Genomic DNA, 15,675 nt, shown 5'->3' with positions numbered 1-15,675 from the left:
AGGTAGTTAATTTCTCATCATTTTTCTAGAATCATTCTTTGTAACACGTGATTAGTTTTTCCACTAATACAATCTAAAATATTACAAACTATAAGAATATTAAGGATTTGTCAAGTTATTCCACTACCCATCAGATAATTGTTTGTTACTGGAAAAGCTTCTCTGTTTTACTTTTAAAAAAAAAGGAGCTGAGAAATATTACTTTTGGTTCAGTTCTCTGCAGCATTGTCCACTACATGATTTTGCATGGCAGTATTCGACCACTGCAGCCACAACATGATCTCACAGAATTCCGTGTTCACGGACTTAATTAACCTCCGAATCTGTGGTGGCATCACGGAATCGCAGAAAATTCCGTGATGGGCTCACAGAAAAAATTCCGTGATTGGCTCACAGAAGTGATACCAATGTAAGTCAGTGACAGGCATCAGCCGTGCTCCACGCACGGAAACCCTTAGCATCAATATGCCGACGCGATACTGGGGAATTTATCGTCATCATTATTGTTCAGAACTGGGTAGGTTTAGGGTAAGGGTTGGGTCAGGTACTCCAGTGAAAGTATAACTGCATCGGAGTCACTCTTTTTACGTGGTCCGATGCAGCGCTGGTGTTGAACCAGTGAATCCGTGCATGGACCACGGATGATGCCTTCTGTGAGCCCATCACGGAATTTTCGGCGATTCCGTGATGCTACCACAGATTCGGGGTTAATTAACTCCGTGAACATTACACGGAATTCTGTGAGATCAGGTTGGCAGCCAGGTCTAACAGGCTGTAAGCGTTGTAAGTGTGAAGAAGGTCATTGCCTTTGGGCGGATCCATACAGGACTAAATGAGGATCTGTCATAGAGTAATCCATAAATGCTGTTTTTACATGCCACTCTCATCCATATAACATGAGGTGGCACATCTGTTTCTGTGTGTATTAGAGCCTTGACAGATGGTACCGCGGTTAGAAATGTACACACATACATAGATCCTTTCCAATGTTCTTGTCTGTTTTTGAAAGCAACAGGAATCCAGATGGAGGTCCTTTCACCACCTCTGGGTGCAGGGCAGCACGCCTACTGTACCGTATAGAATGACACATTTGGTTAGAGGCAGATTGAATAAAAAGCTTTGACATTATCCGCTGCAGTTAGAAGCTTCATGCTGATTTCAAAGGCTTATTTTTGTGACAATTTTCTGTGTGATGGAACCAGATGGGTCATTTGAAAGTTTGATGCATGTAATCAACTGTTTTCTTTATTCAGGTAATCCATTATGATCTCTTGTTACAACAGAGGACAGTTCTGCTATAGATGCATGTGGTTTTGAAACAAGCTGGCAGCTAGATTTCTCAAAAAGGTTTGTTCAGAGAGAAAGGGTTATTTTATTGTAGAAATGTGAGGTACAAAATGTCTTGTCTGAGAAGCTTCACCTTGAAATGCATTTCTTTGAACATAAATGCAGTTATTGTATATATTGTATATATTTTCTTATTAAGGTTTAATTAGAACAACAACCACCACCACCACATAGGATGTAATGAAAATAATATTTCACCTTAAAAAATAAAGTTTGCTTAAAATCTACTCACCCTCAGACCACCCAAGATGTGGATGAGTTTGTTTCTTCATTGGAAAAGATTTGGAGAAATTTAACATTACATCATTTTGATACCAAAGGATCCTTTGCAGCAAATGGGTGTCATCATAATGAGAATCCAAATGGCTGATAAATAATCCACATGACTGAAGTCCACCAGTTTCTCTTGTAAAGAGAAAAGCTGCTGTTTGTAAAAAAACAAACAAACAACCAAATTAAAAAATTGCTTCTATCCAAAACGAGTCCATAGTGCATAATAACTCTTCCCCCAGTGAAAACATCCATCCCCTGTTGTCCTTTCATATCAATATTCACTGACATATTTGTTTAGAGCTATTTTAGACTGTTTTCACTTGTAAACAGTGCTTGATCTGTGAATATTTCTTTCCTGATTCAGATGAGAATCTTTTTCACTGGAGAAAGCAATATTATGGATAGAGGACTCATTCCAAGTTAAAAACTTTTTAATGATGGACTTGTTTTATTACAACACTTGAAAACACTTAACTTTTCAGTTCACAAGATGGTAACTGATGGACTGGAGTTTAATTTGCTGTTTGGACTCTCATTCTAACGGCATCCATTCACTGCAGAGGATCCACTTGTGAGCAAGTAAAGTAATGCTATATTTCTTCAAATCTGTTCTGATGAAGAAACAAACTCATGTACATCTTAGATGGCCTGCGGGTGAGTAAGTTTTCAACAAATTTGTTTATTTATATATTTATTGGTTGGTAAAGTTTTCATTTAATAAATGAAGTCAGTTCTTTAAAAGTGCACTCTAAGTTCCCGTTTACTTTTAGCATGTATATATTAGTCCCAGTAATACTAATGGCTGTCAGCCATACTAATGGCTAAATCTTGAAACAAGATTTAAATGGTTATTTCACCCAAAAATGAATGAATGTGTGATTAGTGACGAACGCAGAGTGAGAACAAAACAAAACGCCAGTCATGAATTAGAAGTACAAACTGAGGATTTGTAAAGTAAAATGTCGGAGGATTTCAATATAAGCCAAGAGGAGACTGATTTTCCTTTTCTAAAGTAAGGAAACTTTGCTTCTTTTGCTCCTGTAAACAAACTCGTGAGACTAACATACTGTATCTCAGAGGTGCGTGCGCGACGCATACGTTCTACGTCATCTGCTGGAACGGCTTCCACGTATGACAGATGGCGGAAGTGATAGAAAAGTGTTTATTATGTTTGAAATATGGATATTTTTCTTACAAAAATGCATGGATTCGCTACAGGAGGCCTTTATTTACCCCCCGGAGCCATGTGAGGCATGTTTTATTATGGATGCGCACACTTTATTTGACGTCTTTTAGACTGTTAAACAGAAACACCCGCCCACTTCAATGATAGAGCTTAGAAGATGCAGGACAATTTTTAATATAACTCCGATTGGATTCCTCTGAAAGAAGAAAATCATATACAGCTAGGTTGGCTCGAGGGTGAGTAAAACACAGGCTAATTTTCATTTTTGGGTGAACTAACCCTTTAAGATTGTTAACTATTGCTGCATTACTCCTTTCTCTTTTTTCTCTATTGTTCCTTTTTGTCTATGTAATATTCTTTTGTTCCATCATGTCCATGTAACATTTTTGAATTCAACTGCACTGCTCTGTAACCAGAGACTGCTGTGAGTTTCTCTTCGCTGTTTGCTGGCTGTCACCGCTGTGTATTTGTGCTTGACGCAGTGGCATTTATCCCCGATCTGTAGCCTGGTAGCCATGGGTTGTCGTGGTTGTTTTATCACTCCAGCAGGGACTGATTGTTTGAATTTTGTCCCCTACTCATACTCATTCAGCTTGGTCCGGTGGATCAGCGTGTGTTCTATGTACCTTCATTCTAGACTATGCATGAGTTCTGGTGTTTTGTTATGTGTGTGTGTGTATGTTATGTATATTATTTTGTTTGGTTTGCTTGTTTTGTTTAGATGTATTTTCATATTTATGGTTGCCTACAGCGATTTATGAAGTAAACATGTTATTGTTATTATTTTTCAGCAGCAACTTGGTAATTAGATGACATGGCAGGCCATGTGACACCAGCATTGCAGTAGCCATGAGAAAGCAACCCGCTCCAAGATTTTTCTAGTAGACTCATATCTCATGTAAGTGTAAATCATTTTAATGATATTTCTCAAAACTACCTTGAGGCATAGGTGAAAAAACACCTTGAGGCATTCATATTCTTAAGCAGAAAAGAACAGTAGGCACTGTCTCTCAAAAGACCAACACTTAGAACATTATATAAAAAACCCCCAGCTTGTTAACATTTATCAAAAACTTTAAAATATTAAAAATTCTCTGCCAATTCCAACTGTGTTCACTGCTCTCTACAAACTCATCTGCAGAAGTTCACTTCACAAAAACACAATGTTAACCCAAACAACACAAGACAACACAAGTCAGCATGAAATTAATTAATTAATTAATCTATTCATTTACTAAATACATATAACCGATACTGATTATTTTTGACCTTGTAATTTATAATCAAAATGTCATGTCAATTCAGTGTTCTGGTGTAACGAAATGGTGAACTTCTCTATTCAATGGTTTAAATTTAAAACACCTTAATGATGGATTTGTTTATTACAGGTATGCAGCCTTTCACTTCACAACTGATGACTGGAGATCTATCATGAGAAGATTTTAGCATGGTAATGGATATGACAATGTTAATGTATTTGATCTTGGCGGAATAGATATGCTACACTGCTGAATTGCTGCTGCTGTTGGTTATAGCTGTAGTAGTAGATTATTGCTGCTGCTGCTGCTGCAAAGCAAGTACAGGAACTTGCAACTGCCAAAACACACACTGATACGGTGCTGTGAGTATTTAAGGCATACTGCTGCTGCTGCATATATAATAACCCGTACCAGATCTATACAGGTGGAGCTGGGGAAGGTGGAGGATTTCAGAGGAACTCTGAAAGCACACTGGAAAATGCTCTAGTGAATGCTAACCATGACAGAACTTTGCATTAATATGGATTACTTCTGGATTTTTGTGATGTTGTTATCAGCTGTTTTAGCTCTCATTCTGACGGCACCCATTCACTGCAGAAAATCCATTGGTGAGACAGTGATGTAATGGTACATTTCTACAAATCTGTTTCGATGGAGAAACAACCTCATTTACATTTTGGATAGCCTGAGGGTGAGTAAATGTTAAAGGGGTCATATGACGTTGCTAAAAAGAACATTATTTTGTGTATTTGGTGTAATGCAATGTGTGGTTTAAGGTTCAAAAAACACATTATTTTCCACATACTGTACATTATTGTTGCTCCTCTATGCTCCTCCTTTCTGAAACGCGTCGATTTTTACAAAGCTCATCGTTCTGAGAAGTGAGGTGTGCTCTGATTGGCCAGCTATCCAGTGCGTTTTGATTGGCCAAATACCTCAAGCGTGTAACGGAAATGTTATGCCCTCACCGTATTGTGATGCCTTGTCCTGGCACGATGAGACAAAAACAATGAAACCCATTATAAATTAGACATTTGTTGCATCCAGTGGGGACATATTTATTGATTATAATGACTTGTACTGTCTTTTTATGCGTCGCGTTGCACCACGTCGCGTAATCATTACCATGTCTGCATTTGTGATCGGAGAAATGACAAACAGCAAGCACTACTCTACACAGCTCAAAACTCGCATTTGAATAGTCAGTAGCAAATTCTTAAAATAAGAAAACGTACTTACTATACAGGCTATGAGTCAGAAGCGCCAGACTGTCCTTGCAAAGTTGGAATTGCCCCACTTTATAGAAACAGCCTTTGTGCACAGCTGGCATTGTAGGCTACTCTCCCAGGTTCAGGAAATAGTCTTCCGTAAATGCGCTGCACACACTCTAATATTTGGGTTGAACTGTTCTGGAACAGTGTTGTAAATACAACTTAACCACTGATTTCTAGTTGTGTCCTCTTTTGGAAGCCCAAACAAAGTTCTTTTGCTTTCACAAGAAACACAGCGTCTCCACGACATGGCGCCGGCGGCAGAAACAATAGTACAGCGAGAATAAAAATCACGCCTTCTTTCTTTGCGAATACATTTGGGCGGTGTTTTGCAAATCTTCCCACACCGTGACATAGACATGTGGGGGCGTGTTTGAATGAGCCATTTTAGGAGGGCGCGGTCGAGTCTTAACTTTTATAAAGAATATCTCTTTGGTTTTGAGACTTTAGTCTTTGCAACTTCAGGGATCTAATCTATGCACAAACAGCTTGTAACACTCCAAAGAGAAAGGAAAACTTGAAATCGCATCATATGACCCATTTAAGCAAATTTTTTTTTTTGAATGAACTATTCTTTTAAACTGAATAAAAATTCAGTTTAAAAAAAATAAAGTTTGTGCAATACACAGTGACTTATGGCCAACTATCTCTCTTTATTTCCTATGAAATGATTTATCAGTGCACACTTGTTCACGGCCTGTACCATCTGCAGTGCCCTTTGTATTTGGTATATGCATTCACTTCAATTGGTTATCTTGCCTGAGGTAGCCGAATACCCAGTGAAGACCATGCAGTGATCGACTAGCAACAGGGCTGGCTTATAATTTTTCAAGATTTTCTTGCCGCTCATTGCAACAGTTTCATCATCTCCCTCATCAAAACTTCAGTCCAATGTGTTGAGATATTAAAAAAAAATCTTGATTGATTAAACCTTCCTGTCTCTCTCAATTTCATTTCAGTTCCTCTATAAGGCGGCAGCGTCTCGCCTCAATCAGGTGGCTGCTGAGAGTAAGTTTAGTCTTCATTAGAGGACACAGATGAGGCATCTGTGGGGAGATTAGGCCTGGTGTGAGATGGCGCTTAGTCAAACCCCCTGCTGCTCTCTTCATCAGCTCCTGTTTATGGAGGAAGAGAGTGATGACGGAAGGTTCTCTTCTGGCTTCAGGCTCTGCTAATTGTCCAATTGGCCGGCGGCGTATCAAGGGACAATGTGAAGATGTGACACTCCATCTTCATATGGCCTAACTACAGCCTCACTGCTGGAGGTAGTCATGCATTCAGAGTGATGCTCTCTTTTGGCCAGTGTTTATAAAACTTGGGAGTTTCATTTGGGCAAGTTGATGCAACAACATGAAGAATGAGGCTAAATCTTTCAAAGATAAATGGCTGTGTAATTTTCATTTGCCAAAGTAGATTGCTCTCAAAGACTCTCTTTACACTCTCTTGCAACACTTCACACTGCAGGAGTAATGATTTAGTTCAAAGTGTCAAAGCATCAAAGATCTTTCAATTCACGGATAATCTTGTATTTATTATAGCTTTTAAAAAGCTGAATTTTATGTACACGTTATACAAATAAATAATTATTCAAATAAATATGTTTAGAATTAATTATAATTCATTATGTAAAATATATTTAGCATTGCAGTATATATAAATTGTCTAACATTTAATTACTTTAAAATATGGTTTGTATATGGTGGTTTTATTGAGTCCAACACCAATAAAATACTGCATCAAATAAACATAAAATTTTAGATTCCACTGACATTAAAATAACTCTAAACCACAGTCACCGGCTTTCTATCTTTTTCTCACCAAGATCTACTTTTACAGCTGCAGGCAAACATTAAGTTATTACAGCTTCATACATTTTATCAAGAAATAATAGGATGATTGTGTGTTATTTGAATAAGTAACATAATCTAACAATAACAGCATAGCGGAAGCGTTATGAAATCTCTGATCAATCTTGTAAAAGGCCTTTTACCATATTTCCCCAAATGCTCAAATAAAACTGCAAAAAGACTCAAGGATGTTTGAATTACTAGTGTATATTGTGTTCTTTCAAACTGACAGCAAAAGACCTTCAGTTTTTATGTGCTCTTATTCAGTTGTCCTACACCATGGAAATGAGTTTTAATGCAAGCATTGAAACTGGCAAACCATTTCACCTGTTCTTTAGAATCCTTATTTTTTAATCTATTTTGAAAGGCCACTTACTGAAAGCAATGTTAAAGGCAAATGTTTTCAAAATGATACAAAAATGAAAAGTTATTGAAATAAGTGCTTTAACACCCTTTCAGCCTGTTTTGTAGTTTGGCAGAGTGAATGTGGGCAGGACACAGTGAAAATCAGTCTATTCCTGCTTTTAAAACAAATCCGTTTTATATGCCCGTAATTGAATCACAGACACATTGTAGAGTATGTGAGTAAAAACACAGGTTTTATGAGAGAAGGCAGAGCACTCAGCTGCTCCATTAATGAACCGCATTTGTCACTGAACTGGTTTTATATGGAGTAGAGTGGCCTGTTTTTACTTATATTTCGCACATCTTCATTTATGACATATAAACAGCATGTGTGAAGTTGATCATTTGGGAGTGCAAGTGCACCTAAAATAATGATAATAGATTTTAAACATCACTTTAAAAATAACAAAAGGACTTTCAGTATGTCTATTTTTTCACAAATGCCAGTGATTGTTGCGTAACCAGTCATTTGATAAACTGTTTGGTTACACATCAAAAGCATCAGAGGATCTATTTGGTTTCAATCTCATCTTGTTACCTATTTCCTGTCTACAGATTCCCCTCTCATTTTTGTCTTTATCATATTGTTCCAGACACCCAGCATGAGGTCCTGATGGTGCAGATGTATCTGATTGTGTAGCACTCTATTGATCTGCAGAACGACGCAGCTTCATACCTGGTGAGCCGCTCTGGCTTTTCTAGCTCCTTTGGAAAGTGAGTTTTGCATGAGAATGTAACATGACACAAGGGGGAAGAAGACAACGACAACAAAGCCCTGAGTATAACCCATTTGTCTTAAAATTTTTCAGGACATTTAGTGTGAAGAAAAGTTTAAATGGATAAAACAAGGAAAAAACAGCTGCTGATGTTCCTGTGGTGACTGGAATAATAAGAGCATCTGTGCATTTATGAACTCTATATATATATATATATATATATATATATATATAAATATAAACCAGTCATAAGGGTCATTTTTTTTTTTTTAATTCAGATTTATATATCATCTGAACAAATTTCCATTGATGTATGGTTTGTTAGGATAGGACAATATTTGGCCGAGATACAACTATTTGAAAATCTGAAATCTGAGGGTGCCAAAAAAGAAAGAAAAAAAAAAAATCCAAATATTGAGAAAACTTATTTTTCACACCCCATATACAACTCCATAACATTCCATTACATCTTTTAATATATTACATCTGTATTTTCATATTTTTATATATTACCACCCATATAATCCGATAATACCACCCTATAATCACCCATCCTTATGCAATCAACATTATAAGCCCCATTCACAGCCACCTCTATATATCCTTTTATTATAATAAAGTGTTTTTATACAACATTTTAAACTGTTTAATACTTATACAATGCTTTAATACCGGCTCCAAACCATTCCATAACCGCACACCACAAACAAAGATACACATACTTTTTAAAGTTGTTCTTATATGAATCTTTTTCAAATTTAAGGCGATTTTCTCAATATTTAGATTTTTTTGCACCCTCAGATTCCAGATATTCAAATAGTTGTATCTCGGCCAAATATTGTCCGATCCTAACAAACCATACATCAATGGAAAGCTTTTTTTTTTAATATGATAAAATTTAGATTTAAAAATCTAAATTTCAGAAAATTGAACCTTATGTTTTGTGGGAAATGGAGGGAAAATTCTGAATCACATGGCATGAACCATCACTTTTAATTTTAAATAACACAGAAACTTTGTTTGATTTGCTGCTGCATTTCCTATCTAGGAAATTGATGGACTGAGTCAAGGATCATTAACATTCAACTACTTAATGCCTTTTCTGTCCCACAGTGTGGATGGTCCCCTGCACAGTTAAAAACTAACAGAGTGTAAGATTGAGGGGATGTGTTGAATGCTTTGTCTTAAATAGTTAAAGAGAAAACATATTTCAGATTAATTTTTCAAACTCAAATCTCAAGAGTGTGTGTGTGTTTTAAATTTTGCCTCTTTGTCAGGACACAAATAGGTTCAGAGATGTTTAATAATAATTATATGAGCATTTCTTTATCAAGTTTCCTAAACAATTACCACAGAAAGCCACACAACAGAACAACAGAAGCATGCAGAACCTCATTTAATGGGAGACTGCCTTATTTTAAAAGTGAAATGATAAAAAGTTTGCTTGGCTGTAAGTAGCAGTAGTAGTTTACTGCCTGATTAACCTTATTTCTTTGAATATAAAGATGATTCTTTTGGTTATATTCTGTTGGCATGATACATTTTAAGTGGCAAGAGATAAATAACTGTTAAACATTTAATTTATCAGAAACGTCTATATTAACATGTGAGAGAGCTGATGTTGCTGTAAAAATATTATTACAGGAGTATTGATACACGGCATATATTTTCAGCTCAGTTGTTTGTTTTTAACCCGGTATGAAATGAATGTTTTGGCTTTAACGGTTTGGAGACACTGGAAACATTAAGTCCTGGATTTGCCTTGGCACTGTTTGATCCAGCATCACATGGAGTTCCTCTAATTAGTGCAGCTTATTATAATCATACTACAATGGGTGGCACAGAGAATGTACATGATTAATTGAGTAATTAAGTTTGAGTCTCTGGGAGGTTTCACTTTGAAAATGAAATTCCCTTTAGTGGTGATTTCCTTTTGTGTGTGTTGTACATTTTCAGTCTCTGTCCTTTGATCTTACTTTAACCAAATTCCCTTGTTGGAAAATATTTAATTTCAAGCACAATCATGCCCTTAATAAACAATCAGAGTTCTGAATTCTTCAAAGAGTTTCAGAAAAGTTCGAAAATTCGAAGAGTTCGAAGACAATAAGACCAGACACTGTCAACGTATTTTTGATTTGGAAAAGTTCAAAAGATTTACATTTTTTTTCCAGGTTCATCAGAAAACTTATACTTAAAGTAGTACTGACTTGTGCAGCTCACACTTTTTGATTTCTTTGGTCATTCTGAATTCTATATTTGTTTTCATTGTTTGCAGAACATCCATGGCTCTGTCTCTGATTAGACGAACATGCTGACTGAATATCTGTCTGCTGCAGACATCAGAATCGATCAACTTTCTCAGCAATCACGACAGACAAATGACATTTTAAATCAAAGTCTCTTGCCTATTGAACCAACTCAAATCCTACAGTGTAATTTTTTTTAGGTAACCTATGTGCTAAAATATGCTGGTTTCATTCAAGTATTATTTAAATATATATATTTTGTGTGTTTTTGCACAACCTTATGTTGTTCCAAGTTATTTTAGTATCACTAAGATGCTATTATATTTTTTTAAATATATATATTTTCTTCTTTCTTTTTAGTATTTTTTATTTCAGTTTTAGTTTTAGCTCTTTAATCAAGTTAAACTAAAAATAGAAATGTTGCTTTGGCAACTAGCTTAAATAAGTTATATACACACATGGTCAGAATTGTTGGTACCCTTGGTAAATATGAAAAAAAAAAAAAAAGGCTGTGAAAATAAACCTGCATTATTAATCCTTTTTATCTTTATTAAAAAAAAAAAAAAAAAAAAAATTCTAACACAAAAATCTAACCTTTCATTGAACTAAAACAATTGAAAATGGGGGGAAATCTCATTATGAAATAAATGTTTTTCTCAAATACACGTTGGACAGAATTATTGGTACCCCTAAAAATTCTTATGAGTACAATATCTGTGTATATTTACAATTTTGAGCACACCAGGGTGATTATGAACATAAAATTATCTAGCCATGGCTTCCTGTTTCACAGAAATATAAACAGGAGGGAAAACAAAGGCCAAATCATCCATCACAATGAGAAAAACCAAGGAATATATTTCTGATGTGCAGCAAAAGATAATTGAGCTTCACAAATTAGTGAAGTGGCTTTAAGAAAAGAGCTAGAGCAGTGAAAATTCCCATTTCCACCATCAGGGCAATAATTAAGAATTTCCAATCAACATAAAATGTTACAAATCTGCCTGGAAGAGGACGTGTGTCTATATCGTCCTAATGCATGGTGAGAAGGAGAGTTTGAGTGGCTAAAGACTCTACAAGGACCACAGCTGGAGAATTGCAGAAAATAGAAAATAGTCAGGGTCAGAAAACCTTAAAAAAATATCAAACCTACATCGCATGTTGTTTGGGAGGGTTTCAAGAAAAAAAAAAAATCAAGAAAAGAAAATACTCTCATGCAAAAACAATCCCCAGCATATTCAGTTGTCAGACACGACTGGGACTTCAAACAGGACTGGCTTCTATGGTCAGATGTAACTAAAAAATTAGCTTTTTAGCTGCAAACACTCAAGATGGGTTTGGTGAACTCAGGGATAAAAAGTACCCCATGTGTACAATGAAATATACTGCTGTATTTTTAATGTTGTGGGCCTATATTTCTGCTGGAGGTCCTGGACATCTTGCTTAGACACACTATCAAATACCAACAGTTAAAAAATCAAAAAGTGACTGACTTATAATGGGTCATGTTTGGGTCTTCCAACCAGACAATAATCCAAAAACAAACCTTAAAAACAACGCAAAAATGGGTCACTGGGCACAAAACCAAGCTTCTGCTATGGCCATTCCAGTCCTCTGACCTGAAGAGAAGAAGCACCAACTGGATGAAGGAATGGTCTCTGATCTCTTGTCAGGTGTTCTCTAACCTCATCAGGCATTATAGGAAAAAACTCAGAGCTGTTATTTTCAAAAAGTACTGAATAAAAGGGTATCGTTAATTATATCCAATGTGTATTAGAGAAAAACATTTATTTCATAATGATATTTCCCCCCATTTTAAATTCTAATTCTCCAATGAAAGGTTCGATTTTTGTGAATTTTTTTAATAAAAGATCAAAATAATTAACAATGCAGATTTATTTTCACAGCCTTCTTTGATCATATTTACCAAGGGTACCAACAATTCTGACCACGTGTGTATATTTATATATTAGATTATTTCAGTTAATGCATATTTTATTTCAAGTAATGAAAATATTTTTCTAAGGTTTTAATTTGAGTCAACTAAAATAACCCTGGTTACAAAGCAGTATGACTTTGTTTCTTCTGTGGAACATAAAATAAGATATTTTGGAAAAATATTTGGTCCATACAATGAAAGTCAAGGGTAACCAAAACTATTTTTGTTCAAAATATCTTCTTTTATGAGGGTGAATAATGACAGAATTTTCATTTTTGGGCAAACTATCCTTTTAGTAATTGAATCATTCTGACCACATTAAGTCACATTAGATTACTGCAATAAAAATATTTAATGGTCAGAACAAGTGGAAATAGGGTAACGATCATGCAAAGTTAAGCATTTAAAATTCAAAGAACATGACTGAGAAGTAGGTGCACTGCAAAAATCCCTCTCAAACAATAAAGAAACATTCCCATCCATCCTCTGCTTTGGCGATTCTGGCCATATCTATTCAAACACACAGCTATTTCCTGGGTGTCCGGTGATGCGGCTTCTGTAATTATGGTTGGCACGGTAACCTGTAATCTACTGAAAACAGGGAGCACTGACACATTTGAAATGTCTCCGACTTTATGTATGAATGCACAACACATCGTTTTTTGTTGATGTGCGCCACACTCTCTGAAATCACATTCTGTCAAAGCAAACCATCCCTTTCTCTATCAACATGCACATATGAGAAAATGCTGAAAATGGAGGCTCTTATGCAAACGTTATTGTCTAACATATCATTAAAGTCTAGTGTGGGATTTCACATCAGATGAATTATCTTTTTGCAGAAGATTTTGGGGGAAAAAAACAGCCATTTATGGAAAACAGCAAACAGGACTGTAGCTGCAGATCTAGTTTATGACTTCCCTGCCCTTTCCTGGATTCTAAAATGTCTTCTCTGCAGTGCACAGAAAAACAAGTACTCCGTAATCTAATGTGACGGGTCCAGACACAAACACACACATTCACACAGACATTGTCAGCTGTTGGGACATTTCTGGAGGGAGACAGCCAAGCGCTCTGTTCTAGAACCCTGTTCTGATAGTAGTACCAGAGCGATGGGGAGTTTTTCCCTCCAAAACAGTCTATTTTCCCTCCAAAACAATCCTCCCTGTCTTTGACAGATCCAGAGAGATTTCCACAGCCATCTGCGTTATGTGTAGTGACCATGTGTGGTTGGTTCCCTGCAGGTTTTGCTAGAGTTTGGATGCTCTATTTTCACAATGGAAGTGAAATAATCATCCCAAAGAGGCACAAACTCTTTAACTTTTAATCTAATAACTTAAAAAAAAAACCTTGCTACGTGTACTACGTTAAGCTAACTAAGATTTGCTATAGCACTTTCGTATCATTGCTCTTTTGTTGAATTTGATTGCTTCTATTGTCCTCATTTGTAAGTCGCTTTGGATATGACTAAATATAAATGTAAATGTAAATAATCAATTTGAGAGGCAGGATCAAAAGTGTTTTGTAATTTTATTCTAATTATGCCTAAACTGGTTTGGTATATTTTCCTGTCTCTTTGTTTTGGTATATTCTTTGGTATAGGCTATACAAGTAAAAGTTACCGAGCCATGTGTCATTTGTCTTACTGGTGTTTCTAAAGGGTTTCCGAGTGGACAAAAATATTTTTTCATTTACTATATAGGTTGTCAGTCAAAATTTTGAATCAAAACCTTTTTTTTTTTTTTGAAATGTGAAGAATTATCTTATGCTCAACAAGGCTCTATTAATTTAATCAAAAACACTGTAAAAAATGATATTGTGAAATAAAATGCCATTTATTCCTGTGATGGCAAAGGTGAATTTTCTGCCGCCATTTCTTCAGTCTTCAGTGTCACATGATCATTCAGAAATGATTCAAATAAGCTGATATGGTGCTCAAGAAACAATGTGTCAATTTAATGCATCCTTGCTGAATAAATTATTAATTTATTAAAAAAAAAAGCACAAGCAAACTCTAGCTCCAGTCTTATTACATTTTATTACACAGACATTCACATCTGCACCTAATTTTAATATTCAATTTAATATTTAATATATTTAATATTATATTTATGTGTTAATATAAAACATATAGGAGGTCTAACTGGAAAAACAATTCTCAGCTTCTTTCGTGATTCATTCTTTCTGCCAGCTCAATCAACGACAGTGGCGAGTTCTTTTATGATACTGGCCTTTATATAGATCAGCCATATAACAAAGGAAAAGGAGTATGATCATGAACTCAAGTCAAGGTCAAGTGCAGGGGCGATAGGCTATAGAGGGTGACCTTGAAGCATACAGTTATTAAAAAGTCCCATTATGGCCTTGGTTGGGTTTTTTCATGAGCCCATCCCTCATGAGACTGTATCTGGAGAAAGCTATGTGTTAGCATTCCCATTGATATGAAAGGCAGTTGCTTTGCTCCTCCATGGATTACAGATATCTGTCTATCAGTAGATTAGCAGGTGCGCTCTCCATCGCCCTCCGTCTCTCTGGGGGGGTAAACACACCAGCATCACACCATTAACTGCTTATTGAGGCATCATTTCTATCAATTACCTCTGCCTAAATCCCTCTATGCAAATCAGTCCTCAAGGACATGCTCAGCTGTCACTCTCCACCAGCCAGTCACTGTTTGTGCCATTGATTACAATGGAAATCAGCTCAGGAATGGGGTGGTTTAGAGGTGGGGCTGCTTATTATGACAAACTGAATTCTTATCGCTCTGAAACTTGTCATTTGTCTCCATTTTCTATATCAGGCCTCATCCTAATGACAGGGTGTTTTAGGTACATTAGCATGTCACATTGCTTCTTTATTTAGAATCACAAGACAGGAAAGAAAAATTAAAAAGGTAATTTTTCTGGGGAATGTTAAAAGCCTGATGAAAGACTTTATTTGAATATAGCCTATAGACTTTAAAAAAAAAAATATATATATATATATTATTTTTAAATATATAATATTGAGTATATAGACTTTTTTCTTTTGATATCTGTAGAAAAATGTGGGGTCAATGCAAATTTTATTATTATTATTTTTTTCAAATTAATTTATTTAGCAAAAAACATTAATCAAACGTGACAGTAGGAACATTTATAATGTTACAAAATATTTCTATTTCAATTAAATGCTGTTCTTTTAAAC

The sequence above is a fragment of the Onychostoma macrolepis genome, chromosome 17 (genome assembly GCF_012432095.1).
Source record: "Onychostoma macrolepis isolate SWU-2019 chromosome 17, ASM1243209v1, whole genome shotgun sequence".
Taxonomy (NCBI): Eukaryota; Metazoa; Chordata; class Actinopteri; order Cypriniformes; family Cyprinidae; genus Onychostoma; species Onychostoma macrolepis.
The sequence above is the reverse complement of the archived record's forward strand: the minus strand, read 5'-3'. Positions refer to the sequence as shown.